The following is a 20,307-nucleotide window of genomic DNA, read 5'->3' on the forward strand; positions in this document are numbered from 1 at the left end:
CATCATATCATCTGCAAAGATTGATAGTCTGGTTTCCTCTTTACCTATTCTAATTCCTTTAATTGTGTTCTCGATCCTTATTAATGAGGTTAGCTTTTCTAATACAAAATTGAATAGTAATGGTGATAGTGGGCAACCTTGTTTCATTCCTGATCTTGATGGAAAAGGTTCCTGTTTATTCCCATTACATATGATGCTTACTGATGGTTTTAAATATACGCTCCTGACTATTTTAAGGAATAGTCCATTTATTCCTATATTCTCAAGGGTTTTTAGTAGGAATGGATGTTGGATTTAATCAAATGCTTTTCTTTTTCTGCATCTATTGAGATCATTATATGGTTCTTGTTAATTTGATTGTTAATATGATCAATTATACTAATAGTTTTCTTATATTAAACTAGCCCTGCATTCCTGGTATAAATCCTACTTGATCATGGTGCATTATCCTGGGGATGATTTTCTGAATTCTTTTTGCTAATATCTTATATAAGATTTTAGCATCAATATTCATTAAGGAGATTGGTCTATAGTTTAATTTCTCAGTTTTCAACCTAGCCAGTTTGAGTATGACTACCATGTCTGTGTCATAAAAGGCATTTGGTAGGACTCCTTCAATTCCTATTTTTTCAAATAGTTTATATAACATTGGGGTTAATTGTTTTTTAAATGTTTGGTAGAATTCACATGTAAATCCATCTGCCCCTGCAGATTTTTTCTTTGGGAGTTGATTAATCACTTGTTCTATTTCCTTTTTTGAAATGGGACTATTTAAGCAATTTACTTCCCCCTCTGTTAATTTGTAAAGCCTAGGTTTTTAAAGGCAGTCATACATTTCACTTAGGTATCAAATTTATTGCCATAAAGTTGGGCAAAATAACTCCTTATTATTGCTCTAATTTCCTCTTTAATGGTGGAAAGTTCCCCCTTTTCGATTTTAAGACTAACCATTTGATTTTCCTCTTTCCTTTTTCTGATAAGATTTATCAAAGTTTTATCTATTTTATTGGTTTTTTCATAGAGCCAACTCTTAGTTTTATTTATTAATTGAATAGTTTTTTTTTTACTTTCAATATTATTAATTTTTCTTTTTAATTTTAGAATTTCAAGTTTAGTATTTGATTGGTAGTTTTTAATTTGGTCTTTTTTTTAGCTTTTTTAAGTTGCAAGCCCAATTCATTGATCAGATTCTCTTTCTCTATTTTATTCAAGTAAGCCTCTAAAGATATAAATTTTCCTATTATTACCACTTTAGCTGCATTCCACAAATTTTGGTATGATCTCTCAGCGTTGTCATTATCTTGAGTGAAATTATTAATTGTGTATATGATTTGCTGTTTTACCTAATCTTTCTTTAAGATGAGATTATTTAGTTTCCACTTTCTTTTTTGGTCTATTTACCCCTAACTTTTTGTTGAATGTAGTTTTTATTGCATTGTGATCTGAAAAGAAAGGATTTGCTATTTCTGCCTTACTGCATTTAATTTTGAGAGCTTTATGTCCTAATATATTGTCATTTTTTGTAAAGGTTCCATGAACTGATGAGAAGAAAGTATATTCCTTTCTATCACCATTCAGTTTTCTCCAAAGATCTATCATACCTAATTTTTCTACCATTCTATTTACTTCTTTAATTTCTTTCTTATTTGTTTTGTGTTTTGATTTATCTAATTTTGAAAGTGCAAGGGTGAGATCTCCCACTATTATAGTTTTGCTTTCTATTTCTCATGGCAACTCTCTTAACTTCTCTTTTAGGAAGTTAGATTCTATTCCACTTGATGCATTTATGTTTAATATTGATATTGCTTCATTATCTATGCTACCCTTTAGCAGGATATAGTTTCCTTCCTTATCTCTTTTAATTAGATCAATTTCTGCTTTTGCTTGATCTGAGATAAGGATGGCTACCCCTGCTTTTTTTACTTCAACTGAAGTATAATAGATTCTGCTCCAGCCTTTTAACTTTACTCTGCATGTATCTCTCTGCTTTAAATGTGTTTCCTGTAAACAACATATTGTAGAGTTCTGACTTTTGGTCCAGTCTGCTATCTGCCTCCACTTAACGGGAAAGTTCATCTCATTCACATTTGCACTTAAAATTATTATTTTTTTTTATTTCCTGCCATCATACTATCCCCAGATTGTGCTTTTTTCCCTTGGCCCCCCCAAACTCCTTCCCTGGTATTAAACTTATGGGCCCCACTTGTGTCACACAGCCCTCCCTCTTTGGTATCCCTCCCTCCTCCCTTTAAGTCCCTTCCCCTCTTTTGTACCCTTCCCTTATTACTTTTTTCCTTTTCCTTTTTCTCTCCCACTTTTTAATGAGGTGATAGAGAATTGTTTGTAAAACAAATATGTCAATTATTTTATTTTGATCCAACTCTGATGAGAGTAAGATTCACACAATGTTCCTCCCCCTCTCTAACTTCCCTCAGATATGATAGGTTTTCTTTTCCTCTTCCTAGGATGGAGTTTCCCTCTTTTCCTTTTTTCTCATACTATCCCCTTTCCATTTCTATTTCCCTTTTTATGTTATAAGAATAAAATCAAATTATACATGTGGACTTTATGTATATCTACAGTTCTCAAGAATTCCTTTTATCTTTTTCTGCTTCTCTTGGTTGGAGATCTTTTTTTTTTTTTTTTTTTTTTTTTTTTTTTTTTGTTTTGTTTTGTTTTGTTTTGTTTGTTTGTTTGTTTTGTTTTGGTTTTGGTTTTGTTTAGATCTGTTTTTTTTTCCCTTAGAATCAAATGAAATTCATCTGTTTCATTAAATGTCCATCTTCTTCCATGGAAGAAAATGCCCAGCTTAGCTAAGTAGTTTATTCTTGGTTGCATTCCAAGTTCTTTTGCCTTTTGGAATATCAGATTCCAGGCCCTTCGATCCTTTAATGTGGATGCAGCTAAATCTTGAGTGACCCTTATTGTGGCAACTTGATATTTGAATTGTTTTTTCCTGGTTGCTTGTAATAATTTTTCCTTAGTCTGATAATTCTGAAATTTGGCCACAATCATCCATGGAGTTTTTGTTTTGTTTTGTTTTGTTTTGTTTTGTTTTGTTTTGTTTTTATGGCCTTTATCAGAAGGTGTTTGATGAATTCTTTCAATGCCTATTTACCTCTGTGCAGTTTACTTTGATGATTTCTTGTAAAATAGTATCTAAATTTTTTTCGTCATAATTTTCTGGAAGGCCCATAATCCTCAGATTATCTCTCCTATATTTATTCTCCAGGTCTGTTGTTTTTCCAAGTAGACATATAATATTTCTTTCTATTTTTCATTTTTCTGGTTTTGCTTGACTAATTCTTGATGTCTCAGGGAATCATTCGTTTCTATTTGTTCAGTTCTGATTTTTAAATGAGTTATTTTCTTCATTAGCTTTTTTTACTTCTTTTTGTATATGTACAATCGAGTTTTTAAATGAGTTGTTTTGCTCTATGAAATTTTTTTCCATTTCATGAATTTTTTTTAGTGAGTTATTTTCTTTGTCTAATTCACAAATCCTACTTTCCTGGCAGTTCTTTACCTTTGCCAATTCACAAATTCTGTTTCCCGCACTTCCTGGGAGGTTTTTACCTTGTCTAATTCACTTTTCAGGAAGTTGTTTATCTTTTCCATTTCACCTTTCAGGAAGTTGTTACTCTCTGGCATAGCTTCTCTTTCCTTTCCCCATTTTTCTTCTAGCTCTCTTTTATGATTTGTAATAGTGTCTTCTAGGAGAGTCTTTTGTGTTGGGGACCAACAATTGTCTGGAGACTGTCTGCTATTAGTCTCCTCGGGATTGAAAACCTGCTGTCTTTCTGTATAGAAGCTATCAATCATCCTTTTAAATTTTTACTCATTTTTTAAAGCCTGTAGGGTCTGCCTTCAGGGCCAGGAGGTTACCAACTTCCTCTGCAGAACAGGATTAGGTGTATGGATGGCCTGTCAACCGGCTACAAAAAGTGACCAGGTACAGGAGTGCTTTGGGAAATAATTCTCCAAAGGAAGTGACTCAGGTCTGCAAGCCCTGCTGTGGGGGATGCTCTGCTAAGAACGCCTCTGTGCAGACTAATGACTGCCCTGAGGCAAGAGTCTGAGCAGTGAAAGTGTCACTACCCCAATCCAAAACTGGCTGTGGGGCTGTGGGTGTTAGCAGCTGACCAGCTGAATAGCCCTGCTCTGACTGGAAGTATCTCTGCCCTAGAAGTACAGTTGCATTGCAGAAGTTCTGTTGCCCCAAGCTGAGTCCCATCACTGTGCAGATTAGAGGCTGCCCTGGGCTGCAGCCCCCTGCTGTGTAGATTTGCAGCTGCCCTGTATGTGCTTTAGTGTGCAGCTGCACAGTTGCACTGGTCTATGCTGAGGCACTTCCAGTTTGGGGGATACAGTTCTGACATTTTTAGAGTACCCTGTACCTCTGGCTCTAATCTCTGTGCTGGTCCCCTGCTTTACAATCAAGGCAAAGCAGTCAGCTTATGGCAGGGTCGTTTCCACTGCTCTTGTAGCCACAGCGGCTACCCCTATCCCTGGTCTGCTCAGGATGCTTTTCCTCTCTCCCTGCCTGTCTCTGATTTATTCCCACCCCTCAGGACAAACCTGCCCTGGGGTTCCTCCAGATTATCTTCAGCTGATAAGCTGTTTCACCAGTCAAGCATTATTTTTGAGGCTAAATTCAAAGATTGGTAGTGAGGGCATGAGAGGAGCTTAAAGAGTGTATGCCTTCTCCACCATCTTGGCTTCACCCCCAGAAATTCTCCTCTGTCATTTTTAAAGGTTATCAAATTAATTGTTCAGTTCAGCAAAAGATGTATGTATCTAGTGGTCTGTCCAAAGGCAACTGTGTACAGGGTATGGTGAGGTGGAACCAAAGAATTGGCAAAATTCTTCTAATCATCCTGAGCCCCAAAAGATCAAGTCTTTAATTGTTCAATCCTATCCTGTCTAGGCTCCAAAACACTCAGTCAAAATCAAGGCCAATGCCTAGAAATAAGTGCCTGTGAAAGTATTTTTCACTCAGTCTTGCAAGACTCTCTCATATTATCAGTCAAGCAAATTGCTCTGCACATTTAAAGGACCCCCAGCTTTCTGCATATTTTTTATAACTTATTGCTAACTCTAAGATTCATTTGAAGATGCTTATTTTGAAGCAGGTTGTATGAAATAGAAAAAAAACAAAACTAATCTTCATGAGTCAGGACTTTAAGGGCCTATTGGGCTAGTGAAAAAGATAAAGAAATCCCAGCTGTGACTAAGCCTCAAACTCTGATAATCTCAATTTGTTCATGAAAACTATCATAAATAATATTCTCTGTCAGTGTCCAATATGTTAGCCATTATTATGGGGTTTATAGATCACTGGTGCCTATGATAGTTGACCATTTTGTAGGATCTGCATTAATACCCATTTCACTTGGGCCTATAATGCATTCAGTGTCTACTCCTTTCTATTCTCCGGGAGCCTTTGTTGTTGCTTCTGGCACCTATTGATAATACCTGTTTTATTGTGTGATCAGACCATTTTGGGACTATTTCTAGAATCATCACATTTTTTTCACTCATTATATTCTCCAAAACTTGACTAAGTAAATGACCTTGGACAGAATTGTCATATAGTCTGCTAATGTGAGCCTATCCAGTCCTCTCAACATTATAGCATCAATGTATGTTTGAACATCAGTACCTTCAGGAAGATGGACTTTGAGGTCTCTACCCACCAGAATATGGAAATAATGGGATAGTTAATATGTCTATTAAGTATAAGTAACCTGCTTTTGGCTAGACTTAACCATGGAAATAGATAAAAAGGTTAGTATGATTGATAATCCTACCATTCACTTGATATCACATTGATGAAGACAGGAACAGATTGAGAAAATAAGTATCTTTTTGGAGGAAGAATGGATAATTCTTTATATTTCTTTTCTAATTTTCATTTCTAAATTCTTTTCCCTTTTCCAGGGATGCTTATACTCATTGAGAAGGCAAGAAATATATACTTATTTATAAATATTAAATCAGGCAAACATATTTTCATATTTTCAAGAAAAATAAAGTAAAAAGAAATGCTTCAATCTGTACTCAGAGTTCATGGGAGTAAATGTATATCTCTTTTTAATCTAATCTACCAGGTATCATCTGTTCTTCTTACTAGTTACACTGGGCTATTATGAGGGGGCTGATAAAATAAAGGATTTTATTTTTAAAATTTCTATCACCCCTTGAAGAAATGTTTCCATTTGTCCAGAACTACATGATATAATTTGTCATTGTGCTAATAACTGACCCAGAAGTTGCAGTAATTACCCAATCAGGTACCACCCCCAAGGAGCACATGATACTTCTTCTCCCAGTGGTCTCCAAAGGTTCCCTTGTTTAGGAAACATGTCTAAGCAAAGCAGACATTTTAGGTGATGCCTTAGCTTTAGGTAGTATTGAAAAGCCCTTACTATTTTTTTTTTCTGCTAGATATCATGATGTAGTTTTCCTAGTACTTTTATAGGCTTTACTAGTACCATGTTTCAGAGATAATGCCTAAAGCTTCCTATAGGAAAAATGGGAAAAATAAAGGAAATTAACATTATATAATAATTTCATGTCAGATAAAGTGATAAATATGTTACAAATCTTCCAATTCAATCTTCACAAAGCTGGGAAATAGGAGGTGTTATTATCCCCATTTTGTAGTGAAAGAAACTGAGGCTAACAAATGTTAGATGATTTGTCCAGATGACAAGTCCAAATCATTTCTACAGCTAATAAGTGTGTGAGGTTAGATTTGAATGCACATATGCCTGACTCTAGGACAGTACTTTCCCTACTCTACTATCTGTCTTCATTCTTCTAATAAAATGACAGATACCATGCTTCTTCTTGCCATTGCTAAAGAGTTTATTCATACAACTAAGCATTTGTATTTCTACTTACCTAGTCTCATGCTCACATATCACCATTTGGTATTCCCATGTGTATAGTATGGGATAGCAAAAAGAGGACGTAATTGAAGCCTGCTGGCACTAAGGTTAGCTTCCACCCAGAAAGTTATTTCTAAATTATAAGAATTTATTTTGATTGGATTGTGATATAAAATTCACTTATCTATAGCTGGAAATTATATATAAATATATATAATATCTTCAAAAAGAAAAAAAAAAGGAAGAAAAGAAAGAAGGAATGTAGAAAGGAAGGAGAGAGAAAGGAAGAGAAGGGAAGGAGAAAGAAGACTAAGTGGAGAAGAAGAGGTGAAAATAAACCAGAACATCTAATTCAGTTCATTCACTCTGACAGGCTACTAAGAGTTTGTCCCCATAGTAAACTGAAAGAACCTAACATCCCATTATTAAGGAATTTCTTCAGTACTATAACCCTGTCTAATAGGAGAGGCAAATAATGCCCTGAAAGCTCAATGTTCAACAACAGCAGCAAACAAGCTAAAGAAACTCATAAGGCCTATATCACAAGGATAATCACAACATTTTTTTCTGAGTACTAATGGGTCTAGAAAGCTTCTTAAAAGGAAAATTGGGACTTTCAGCAGTTACCTTGGAACTAAAGTAATTTCTAACTCTAACAAAAGCCTTTTCTCTCATAAATATTCTGCCTAAACCACATTCTGCAAATCAAAACCTTAAATTAATCCTCTTGTTGACTACATCCTGGCAGTACATTTAGGACACTTGCTCAAGAACCACATAGTCCAAGTGCATGTTTTTAATATTGCATACATAGCCGTATTCATATCAGAAATCCAGAGCAAAGTGGAATGCTAGAAAGGGGAATTAAATCACCAGCATATCTGAGAGACAGAGAGAGACATCTACTGGTCCATTTATTACTGGTTGTAGCACCTCCTTCTCTGAGGTAATTAATGTAACGTTTTCTCTTTGCAGTGACAGCCAGGAGCATAATTAGAGTCTAATAAAACCCTGAAAAGTCACCAATGTAAAATTCGATAAACAGTAAACAATGGGGGGAATAGGAAGCACCAGGAATGTGATGGCTGGGTAATGCCTTAGATAAACTGTGCGCACATTGACACTGTCACGCTCCCGACAGCCCCAAGCGTGCTGCTGGTAACCTGGCACAGACAGACAGCTCGAATTAATCCCAAGAGGAGAGCATGACAGGTGGGTGAAGCAGACAATTAGAATGAAGGAGGAAATTGGAAATGGCAAAGGTGTGAACATATGTCAAATTACAACTAAATGATAAATTACAATTCTGTCATTGGAATGAGTGGTAATTAAGAAAGATTTCAGCTATCCCTCTTGGAAGGGAATACACATATGTGTGTGTGTGTGTGTGTGTGTGTGTGTGTGTGTGTGTATACATACAAAATATGAACTCTATAGATAAATATAGGTATAGAGGTATAGATATAAATATAAATATTTAAGTAGAGATATGAGAAAACAACTTTTTTTTTTTTTTTTTTTTTTAGCTCCCATTTTGGAATTGATTGGTGGATTATTTCTATCCTCTCCCCACGTTGGGGCTGACTCTCCTTTTCTCTTTTACGGTTGGGTTATTTGTCTACGATAAGGCTAAAACCTTTCTTTCCTCTTCCTCATTTCCCAGCCTGGAAAAATGAGGGTGTCAAAATGAACAGGAAGCTGATCCCATCTCATGTAAAAAGCCCGTGCTGAGGTTAAAAAAGAAGGAAAGAAAGAAAAGGCGGGGTGACCGAGGGTGCAAAGCGCAGGAGGGGATGAAGTGAGGAGAAGGGGGAGAGGCGGGGGTTATTCTGCTGCGGGCGCTGCGGCTACTGCTCTCTAATTATTTTCAACAAGCAATGCAGAGTCAGGCTGACAATTAGGAAATTCGGCTTTATGGCTTGGGGGATTCATTTGAAACCTCATAATCACTAGATGGGGGGGGGCTTTTCATTTCGACAGCAATGAATGTGGGTGAGGTTTCATGGCAGTTGTTGGCCACTTAACTACAATTTCAAACAGCTGTGTAATTGTGGGGAGTTTTCAGTGCTTCTGTCAACCCCAATTTGGAAGTTACCACACATGTATTACAGCTCCTCGTCCACCTCACTATCACCTTCCCACCACAGGACAAAAACAATTGATATGATCCAGGCCAAAGCGCCAATATAAAATGAGGAGGCAATTTTTTAGAGAGGGGAAATAGTGCCATTTGGAATGTGAAATGCCAAGTTATCCAAGAGAAAAGAACATCTTCAAAAAAAGAACATCTCTCAAGAAATAGCAAAACTGTAATAAAATGAATGAGAGTAAATGAAGGAATGAATGAGGGACAGAATGAATGAATGAAATTTTTTGGATACCATTTGAAACTATGAAAGCTGGTGTACTTTGTGAGGGTTCTAGAAATATCAAAAGCAGCCTACAAATCAAGACAGCATGGTCTTGTCTGATATTATTTGGAAAATAGACAAGTAATTTATACGCAAATAGATCTATAATTAATTCTGGAGTTTCTTCCAATAATGCAGATTGAAATCTATGCACTAGGATTCTTGTCCTTTTTCATTCTACAAATTCACTATGACACTCTACCCAATAGTACTGTGAAAAAATAATTAAAATAGCAATTAAAAAAGAAAACAAAGTATAATATAGGGTTACTTCTTTATTGAGCTATTCTAGAAAGCCTAAACAACCCTGCTTGGATATGATTATCATTATCTTTTCATTAGGTTTTAAATGAACTTTTGAACTCTATGTATAGAAAAGGGTGGAAAATGAAATTTTTTTGAGAACATGAATCAAAATAGCTTGAGGCAAACCATACTGATTAACAATATGGCCTTGGACAAGTCACTAAAAACTCCCTCAACCTCAGGGGGTTGTAGCACATGATCTCCTTTTGGTTTATAATATGGTGGAGCTTGGAAGAGTGGAGACAGAGAAGTCTTTCTTAAGTTCCTAAAATGTTCCAGACTCTTTATTAGCTCTTCACAACAATCCTGTGAGGTAGGTGCTATTATTATCCACATTTTTTAACTAAGACAACTGAAGTAAACAGAGATTAAGTGCTCACTCAGTAAGTGTTTGAAGCTGGATTTGAATCCAAGTCTTCCTGTTTGAGACTCAGTACTCCATCCAATTGTACCATCTGACACATTTTCCTAACACTTATAGTATAACTAAGTTTAAATGTAATATTTGCTATATTCCTGTATTGCAACATGAGGAATGGAAGCATCTTGAGGTTCAACTTCCGACCCCCCCCCCCCCCGTTATGAAATAGAGGACAATAGAAGTGAAATGAATTGTACAAGTTAACACATGTAGTATGAGAGATAGTATTTGAATGCTAGGCCTCTGAAAGAGTCAAATCAATTAACACACATTCATACCTATTATGTTCCAGATACTGTTCCAGACTATGGAGACTAAACATAGATTTCCCTTGTCCTTAAAGATCTTTCTTTTATTGGGGGAGGGGAGGTGGAGACATAGGAATAAAATATGTTTGCAGACAAGTAAATAAGAGATAAATGTAAAATAAATAAAAATCACCTTAGGAGAGGGGAAAATTTGTGATATGAGACTGGGGAAATTATTAAAGACCAAAATCTCTATTTTATCTACTACCCCATTCTCACTTATTAAGATAATCACAGATATATATTCATAAAGTAGTGATTAATCCCAACTGAAGACATCTTTTAAAAAAAGAGAGAAAATGAAGATAAATTGTTAAAAATCTTCCACTTACAAACATTTTTATCACCAATCTTTGCTACATCTCCCACCAAAAAAAAAAAAAAAAGGAAAAAAGGAAGGTGAATATCCAAAAACCTAAACTTAAAAACAAAACAAAAACAAAAACAAAAACAAAAACAAAAACAAAAAACAAAACAAAACAAAACAAAACAAAAAAAAAACCTCTAATGCTGAGGTCAGTAGCTCTGAGCATCATCCCGGGATAAAACAATTTTGAGCAGCTGTGGCCAAATCTTGGAGTTCAAGGACTTGAAAGCTTAATTGGGGAAGCATGTTAAAAATTAAAGGGCCAGAGTCACATTAATTATGTGGGGTTTTTCTTGGAGGAAAACTGAAAGGATATGGATGTACACTTCCACCTTCTTCATTAAACAAAGTTTTAAGTTCCTACTTACTTCCTGCTCTACATTTTCATGTACTTCACACTCTTCAGTGTGCTTCCATCTATAAAGAATACATCCATAATCAACAATATACTGCAAAAAATCAGAATTTAATGTTTTCATTCCCAGCAGTCTCAACTGCCCTCTGGAGGGCAAGGAGAGGATTTTATTCCCTTTGCTGCTGGGCTCATTTTTATCAAGAATTTTTTTTTTTTTTAATTTTTATTTATTTATTTTACAAATGATTTAACCCAATTGGTGATTTGTTTAAATTATACAGGAAAGTGGTACAGGAAAATATTATTTTTTGAGGATCATGATGTGACACCTCAAAAGTAGTTTTGTTTTGTTTTGTTTTGTTTTTAAGTAGCAGTCAGACCACTTGTTATCCATTTTATAGCTATCTAAAATTGAATGGGCTATGCTAGGAGGTGATGGATTCCCTATAATTAGTTTCAATGGCTTTCTCACAACTTGTTCATATATGGTTTGGAGTTAATGGTTTGAAGTCTTCTCCAGCCCTTAAGGTTTCTGAAAATATTTGGTCTATGGAATAAGAAAATTTTAGAGATGTGGGATTCTGGAGCTGATTTATACCAACATTTTCACTTTAAAGTTAAGCAACTGAGGCTCAAAGGAATTAAATGAATTGCCAGGACACAGGCAATTAATTATCAGAGAAGATTTATCTTCACACTATGGATGCTCTTTTTACATCATCAGTTTGCTATATCTGAGTTGTGTGTCTCCCTTCTTGCTCCCTCAACCCAGATCTATTGCTTTTTAAATCCTTACATTTAAAATTGACCTGCCATTTTCACTAAGATAAACTCTGGATGACTATTTGGTTGTACTGGAGAATTGTTCATTTTAATCTTACTTAAAATTAGTGGCCACTGAATCTACCATTTTCATTTGGAACGATACTGAGAGATCTTAGGCCAACCATCTCAAATTATTTAAGGAACTTTTTTTAAAAAGCACATAGTAAGATAACACAAACTAGTAGTAATGTCACAAACAACATGAATCCACAAGTCAATAAGTGCTAGAGATAGTTCAAAACCAATCTATTGTCCATCACTTCATGTATCAGGAAATCCAATGATTCCTGCAGATTTTGAAGTCCTGTAGTAGTTTCATCATCAATTTTTGATGTTCATGAGACAATTATCATCTGATATTTCTTGGTCTTCTCCTTTTATCTCTGACGGACAAGGCGAATTTGGGTCATTGGTACCCATCTGATTCCTTCTCCATCTGAAGAGATACAAGCAAACCTTCTCCCCCAAGCAGTTAACCCTGGTCCCTTCCATTTACCACTTTTTGGATCTCTCCACATTGCCATGTGATTATCTAAAGGTAGTGAAGCTGCTTGCACTGGACGCTACCCTTCCAGCAGGTTATAAAACCTGTCTGCAGAACCCAGTGCGTGTTTACCAAATATCAAAAAATTAATGATAGAGAGAGCTAAGTTTAGAAGTTCTCTATGGTTACCTGTGGCTCCCCATTCTTTTGTTTTTGAAGGAGCATCTTGATGTCTCTGTTTCTCCTTTCAACTACAACCTGTCCTTGAGGATTATGAGGTCTGCCAGTAGTGTATAAAATCAGATACTGTGCACAAAAGTGTTCAAAATGTTTATAAGTATATGTAGGTCTATTACCTGTTTTATTGCTTGTGGCACACCCATAATTGCAAAAGCTTGTATAAGGAATTCAGTGATCACTTGGGCACTCTCTCTTGCTTCTGGTATTGCAAAAGTAAATCCTGAAAAAGGTGTCTACTACATGGATAAAAGACATATGGCCAAAAGATTTATAATGGGTCACATCCATTTGCCAAATTTCATATATATATATATATATATATATATATATATATATATATATATATATATATATATATATATATATATATATGTATTTACATGACTAAAATTTCTTATTTGGACTATGTCAATTCTTCATACCACACCTACTGAATAGGCTGAATCAGATATTATATTTGCATCTCCTGGACAATAAGTAAGAGCTAGCATGATTACATACAATTCATTCTGCTGAGGAAACTGAAAGGAAGTTCTGACAACTCTCTTTATATTTAAGTCATGAGAGTTTACAACATAATGTTATGTTTGGATGCATCTGTATAGATAGTTGGTCCTTTAAGAGGGACTTTAAAAACCTTTCCTTTCTTTTTTTTATTTTATTATATATTTTTATAATATTATCCCTTGTATTCATTTTTCCAAATTATCCCCCCCTCCCTCTACTCCCTCCCCTCGATGACAGGCAATCCTATATATTTTACATGTATTACAATATAACCTAGATACAATACATGTGCGTAAATACCATTTTCTTGTTGCACAATAAGCATTATATTCCGAAAGTATATGTAACCTGGGCAGACAGATATTAGTGCTAACAATTTACATTCACTTCCCAGTGTTTCTTCTCTGGGTGTAGCTACCTCTGTCCATCATTGATCAACTGGAAGTGAGTTGGCTCTTCTTTATGTTGAAGATTTCCACTTCCATCAGAATACATCCTCATACAGTATTGTTGTTGAAGTATATAGTGATTTTCTGGTTCTGCTCATTTCACTCAGCATCAGTTGATGTAAGTCTCTCCAGGCCTCTCTGTATTCCTCCTGCTGGTCATTTCTTACAGAGCAATAATATTCCATAACCTTCATATACCATAATTTACCCAACCATTCTCCAACTGATGGACATCAATTCATCTTCCAGTTTCTAGTTACAACAAAAAGAGCTGCCACAAACATTTTGGCACATATAGGTCTCTTGGCGCTCTTTAGTATTTCTTTGGGATATAAGCCCAGTAGTAGTACTGCTGGATCAAAGGGTATGCACAGTTTGATAACTTTTTGGGCATAGTTCCAAATTGCTCTCCAGAATGGCTGGATTCTTTCACAACTCCACCAGCAATGTATTAGTGTCCCAGTTTTCCCACATCCCCTCAAACATTCATCATTATTTGTTCCTGTCATCTTAGCCAATCTGACGGGTGTATAGTGGTATCTCGGAGTTGTCTAAATTTGCATTTCTCTGATCAGTAGTGATTTGGAACACTCTTACATATGAGTGGATATAGTTTCAATTTCTTCATCTGAGAATTGTCTGTTCATATCCTTTGACCATTTATCAATTGGAGAATGGTTCGGTTTCTTATAAATTAGGATCAATTCTCTATATATTTTGGAAATGAGACCTTTGTCAGAACCTTTGCTTTTAAAAATATTTTCCCACTTTGTTACTTCCCTTCTAATCTTGTTTGCATTAGTATAGTTTGTACAGAAATTTTTAGTTTGATGTAATCAAAATCTTCTATTTTGTGATCAATAATGATCTCTAGTTCTCTTCTGGTCATAAATTCCTTCCTCCTCCACAGGTCTGAGAGGTAGAATATTTTCTGTTTCTCTAATCTATTTATTATCTCATTCTTTATGCCTAAATCATGGACCCATTTTGATCTTATCTTGGTATATGGTGTTAAGTGTGGATCCATATCTAATTTCTGCCATACTAATTTGCAGTTTTCCCAACAGTTTTTTTCCGAATAATGAATTTTTGTCCCTAATGTTGGTATCTTTGGGTTTGTCAAAGATTAGATTGCTATAGATGTACCCTTTTGTGTCCTTTGTATCTAATCTGTTCCACTGATCTACCGGTCTATTTCTTAGCCAATACCAAATGGTTTTGATGACTGCTGCTATATAATATAGCTTTAGCTCAGGTACACTTAGACCACCTTCCTCTGACTTTTTTTTCATTAATTCCCTTGCAATTCTCGACCTTTTATTCTTCCATATGAATTTTGTTGTTATTTTTTCTAGGTCATTGAAATAGTTTCTTGGGAGTCTGATTAGTATAGCACTAAATAAATAGATTAGTTTGGGGAGTATTGTCATCTTTATTATATTCGCTCGGCCTATCCAAGAGCACTGAATGTCTTTCCAATTATTTAAATCTGACTTTATTTTGGTGGCAAGTGTTTTGTAATTTTTCTCATATAATTCCTGACTTTTCTTCGGTAGATGGATTCCCAAATACTTTATAGTCTTAACATTTGTTTGGAATGGAATTTCTCTTTGTATCTCTTGCTATTGCATTTTGTTAGTGATATACAAAAATGCTGAGGATTTATGTGGATTTATTTTGTATCCTGCCACTTTGCTGAAATTTTGAATTATTTCTAATAGCTTTTTAGCAGAGTCTTTGGGGTTCTCTAAGTATACCATCATGTCCTCTGCAAAGAGTGATAGTTTGATTTCCTCATTTCCTACTCTAATTCCTTGAATCTCTTTCTCGGCTCTTATTGCCGAGGCTAGCGTTTCTAGTACTATATTGAGTAGTAATGGTAATAGTGAGCAACCTTGTTTCACTCCTGATCTTACTGGGAAAGGTTGCAGTTTATTTCTATTGCATATTATGCTTACTGACGGTCTTAAATATATGCTCCTGATTATTCTAAGGAATAGTCCATTTATTCCTATACTCTCGAGAGTTTTTAGTAGGAATGGATGTTGGATTTTGTCAAATGCTTTTTCTGCATCTATTGAGATGGTCATATGGTAATTATTAATTTCATTATTAATATGGTCAATTATATTAATAGTTTTCCTAATATTAAACCAGCCCTGCATTCCTGGAATAAATCCTACTTGATCATAGTGTATTATCCTGGAGATGATTTTCTGAAGTCTTTTTGATAATATCTTATTTAAGATTTTAGCATCAATATTCATTAAGGAAATTGGTCTATAATTTTCTTTCTCAGTTTTCGATCAACCTGGTTTAGGTATCAGTACCATGTCTGTGTCATAAAAGGAGTTTGGTAGGACTCCTTCATCCCCTATTTTTTCAAATAATTTATATAACATAGGGGCTAATTGTTCTTTAAATGTTTGGTAGAATTCACATGTGAATCCATCTGGTCCTGGGGATTTTTTCCTGGGGAGTTGATTAATAGCTTGTTCTATTTCTTTTTCTGAAATGGGACTATTTAAGCAATTTATCTCCTCCTCTGTTAATGTAGGGAGCCTATATTTTTGGAGGAAGTCATCCATGTCACTTAAGTTATCTAATTTATTGGCATAAATTTGGGCAAAGTAACTCCTTATTATTTCTCTAATTTCCTCTTCATTGGTGGAAAGATCCCCCTTTTCATTTGTAAGACTAACAATTTGATTTTCCTCTTTGTTTTTTCTGATCATATTTACCAAAGGTTTATCTATTTTATTGGCTTTTTCATAAAACCAAGTCTTGGTTGTATTTATTAATTCAATAGTTTTTTTTACTTTCAATATTATTGATTTCTCCTTTTAATTTTTGTATTTCAAGTTTAATTTTTGGTTGGGGGTTTTTAATTTGGTCTTTTTCTAGCTTTTTAAGTTGCAGGCCCAATTCGTTAATTTTCTCTTTCTCTATTTTCTTCAAATAAGCCTCTAAAGATATAAAATGTCCCCTTATTACTGCTTTAGCTGCATCCCACAGATTTTGGTATGATGTCTCATCATTGTCATTATCTTGGGTGAAATTATTAATTGTTTCTATAATTTGCTGTTTCACCCAGTCATTATTTAAGATGAGATTGTTCATTTTCCTATTACTTTTTGGTCTATTTACCCCTAACTTCTTACTGAATGTAGCTTTTATTGCACTGTGATCTGAGAAGAAGGCATTTATTATTTCTGCCTTCCTACATTTAATTTTGTGATCTTTATGTCCTAATATGTGGTCTATTTTTCTATAGGAACCATTAACTGCTGAGAAGAAAGCATATTCCTTTCTATTGCCATTCAGTTTTCTCCAAAGATCTATCATACCTAGTTTTTCTAATGTTCTATTTACTTTGTTAATTTCTTTCTTTTTTGTTTTGTGGTTTGATTTTTCTAAATCTGAGAGTGCAAGGTTGAGATCTCCCACTATTATAGTTTTACTGTCTATTTCTTCTTGCAATTCTCTTAACTTTTCCTTTAGAAAGTTAGATGCTATACCACTTGGTGCATACATGTTTAGTATTGATATGGCTTCATTATTTATGCTACCTTTCAGCAGGATATAGTTTCCTTCCTTATCTCTTTTAATTAGATCAACTTCTGCTTTTGCTTGATCTGAGATAAGGATAGCTACCCCTGCTTTTTTGGCTTTACCTGAAGCATAATAGGCTCTGTTCCAACCTTTTACCTTTACTCTATATGTATCTCCCTGCTTTAAGTGTGTTTCCTGCAGACAACATATTGAAGGGTTCTGATTTTTGATCCAATCTGCTATCCATCTCCGTTTGATGGGAGCATTCATCCCATTCACATTTACAGTTAAAATTACTAATTCTATAATTCCTGCCATCATATTATCCCCAGATTATGCTTATTCCCTTGACCCCCCTGATCCCCTTCCCCGATATTTAACTTACAGACCCCCCTTGTGACGCGCAGCCCTCCCTTTTTTTAGTATACCTCCCCCCTCCCTCCAAGTCCCTTCACTTATTCTCCTTTTCCTTTTCCCTTTTCCTCTCCCCCCTTTTAATGAGGTGAGAGAAAATTCTCTGAAAAACAAATATGTCAATTATTTACTCTTTGAGCCTCTTCTGATGAGAGTAAGATTCACACAATGATTCTCCCCCTCACTAAATTCCCTCAGATATGGTGTATTTTCTATGCCTCTTCCTGGGATGTAGTTTCCCTCTTTTTATCATTCCTTCCCCTTTTTCTGAAACGACCTCCTTCTCTTTACTATACCCCCCTTTTTTTCTTTTATATCAGTAAAATCAAATTATCCATGAGTACTTTTTATATACCCACAACAGAGTTACAGTTCTCAAGGGTTCTGTGTACCTTTTACTGTTTCTCTTCAGTCTTGTGGATTTAGATCAAATTTTTGTTTAAGTCTGGTTTTTTTTTTTCTTAGAAACATATAGAATTCCTCTATTTCATTGAATGACCATCTTGTTCCATGGAAAAAGATGCTAAACTTAGCTGGGTAGTTCATTCTTGGTTGCAGTCCTTGATCTTTTGCCTTATGGAATATCAGGTTCCAGGCCCTTCTATCTTTTAATGTGGAGGCAGCCAGATCTTGAGTGACCCTTATTGTGGAACCTTGGTATTTAAATTGTTTTTTTCTAGCTGCTTGCAGGATTTTCTCCTTTGTGTGGTAATTCTGCAGCTTAGCCACAATATTCCATGGTGTTCTTTTTTTAGGGTCTATTTCAGAAGGAGTTCGATGAATTCTTTCCACATCTACTTTCCCTTCTGCTTCTATTATCTCTGGACAGTTCTCTTTGATAATTTCCTGTAAAATAGAATCTAGGCTCTTTTTTTGGTCATAGTTTTCGGGAAGTCCAATAATCCGCAGATTATCTCTCCTAGATCTATTTTCCAGGTCTATAGATTTTCCCAGTAAGTATTTGACGTTGTTCTCCAGCTTCTCATTTTTTTTTGTTTTGTTTGACTGATTCTTGGGTTCTCTGTGAATCATTCATTTCTATTTGTTCCATCCTGACTTTTAAGGATTTATTTTCTTCTTTCACAGTTTTTAGTTCTTTTTGTAAATGCCCAATTTTGTTTTTAAATTAATTATTTTGCTGTTTTGAATTTTTTTTTCTATTTCTCTAATTTTTTTGAGAATTATTTTCTTTTTCCAATTCAGAAATTCTATTTTCTTGAGACTTTTTTATATTTTGCAATTCAGAAATCCTACTTTCCTGTGATTTTTTAACCTTTTCTAATTCACAAATTTTGTTTCCCTTCATCTCCTGTGAATTCTTTATTTTTTCCAACTCCAGTTTCTGGCCGTTGTTATTCTCTATCATAGCTTCCCTTTCCTTTCCCCATTTTTCTTCAAACTCTCTTAACTTTTTAATAGTCTCTTCAAGGAGAGGGTTATGTGATGGGGGGGCAGGAATCATTCCCTTTTAGGTTGTTATCTGCTGACTCTCTGCTGATAACTTCCTTGGGGTTGGATACCCGCTCTTTCTCTGTGTAGAATGAGTCAATAGTTCTTTTTGTCTTCTTGCTCATACTAAAAAATTATTTTAGGGTCTGTCCCTGGGGTAGGAAATTATTTATTTATTTCTTTACCAGATTCCTCCCAGACTGGATGGTGCAGCGGCTCCTGCGCCTGAGCTAAGAGAGAACTCTGGGAGAGAGTTTCCCACCCCCTCCCTGGAAGTGCCTCACAAGTGATCAGCACTGCTGTGCTTTGAGAGCAGCACTATGTGTCCTAGCGCTTCCCTGAGGTTTGAGACTGAACAGTAAAGGGGACACAAAGCCCAGCCTATGCTTCCCAGTGGGGCATGGATGTCAGGACGTGAAAAGCCCCTGCGTTCAAACTGGAAGTGTCTGCCAGAAACCGCGTCCCTAGTTCAAAGGTTCCACTTCTCTGGTACTTCCAGGGCTGATTTCCACAGCCTTCAGCTGAGCCAGGCAGTGTGTGTTGCCTTGGGCGGTATCAGCCCACTTCTCAATCTCTTAACTAGTGTCAGGTGGGAGCTAGGGTCCACACCCCCAGTGCCGAGATCTGCTGAGTCACCCCCAGGATCCGGGAAGATCCAATCTATCTTTAAATTTTTAAAGTGTTTTAGATTTCTCTTCTGAACTGCTGTATTATAAGTAGAGAAGAGCTAACAGCCTGTGCCAGATTCCTTTATCTCAGTGGCTTCTCTGTTCCCAGAGCCCTTCCCAGTGCGATCAGCGCAGTATGCTAGCACCCTGCCGTCTGTGTTGGCCTCTCTTCTTCCGCCCCTGGGAACTGACCTTTTCTGTTGAAACTCCAGATTCTCTTCAGCTGGTAAGTCGTGCTTCCAGTCCTTGTGATATCTATCAGTCCAGCGCTATTTTTGAGGCTGATTTATCTAATTGGTTGTGAGGGAGTAAGGATGTTCATAGAGTTGTGTGTATCTTCTCCGCCAAAAACCTTTTCTTCAAAAATCCATTGCCAATTATGAAATAAGTGGGTTATCTTTAATAGTGACCCATGTGTAAAATTTGAAGTTATGCCACTTTGGGATGGTTTCCCAGCATACATTAATTTGTGCATTGGTGTAAAAGGTATATATCCCAGATAATTGTACTGCTTGCTTAATGCTTAATGGCCTTTAATAAGATTCAAGCCACAACCACTGGGTAAAGAGTAAGGCTTTGTTCTGGTTGTTCTGGTGGAAGTTTCACTGACTCTTAGCACACTATGTCCTTGATGAAGGACTTCTGTGGGTGCCTCTTT

Source organism: Sminthopsis crassicaudata, chromosome 6, assembly GCF_048593235.1.
Source record: "Sminthopsis crassicaudata isolate SCR6 chromosome 6, ASM4859323v1, whole genome shotgun sequence".
In the NCBI taxonomy this organism is placed as follows: domain Eukaryota; kingdom Metazoa; phylum Chordata; class Mammalia; order Dasyuromorphia; family Dasyuridae; genus Sminthopsis; species Sminthopsis crassicaudata.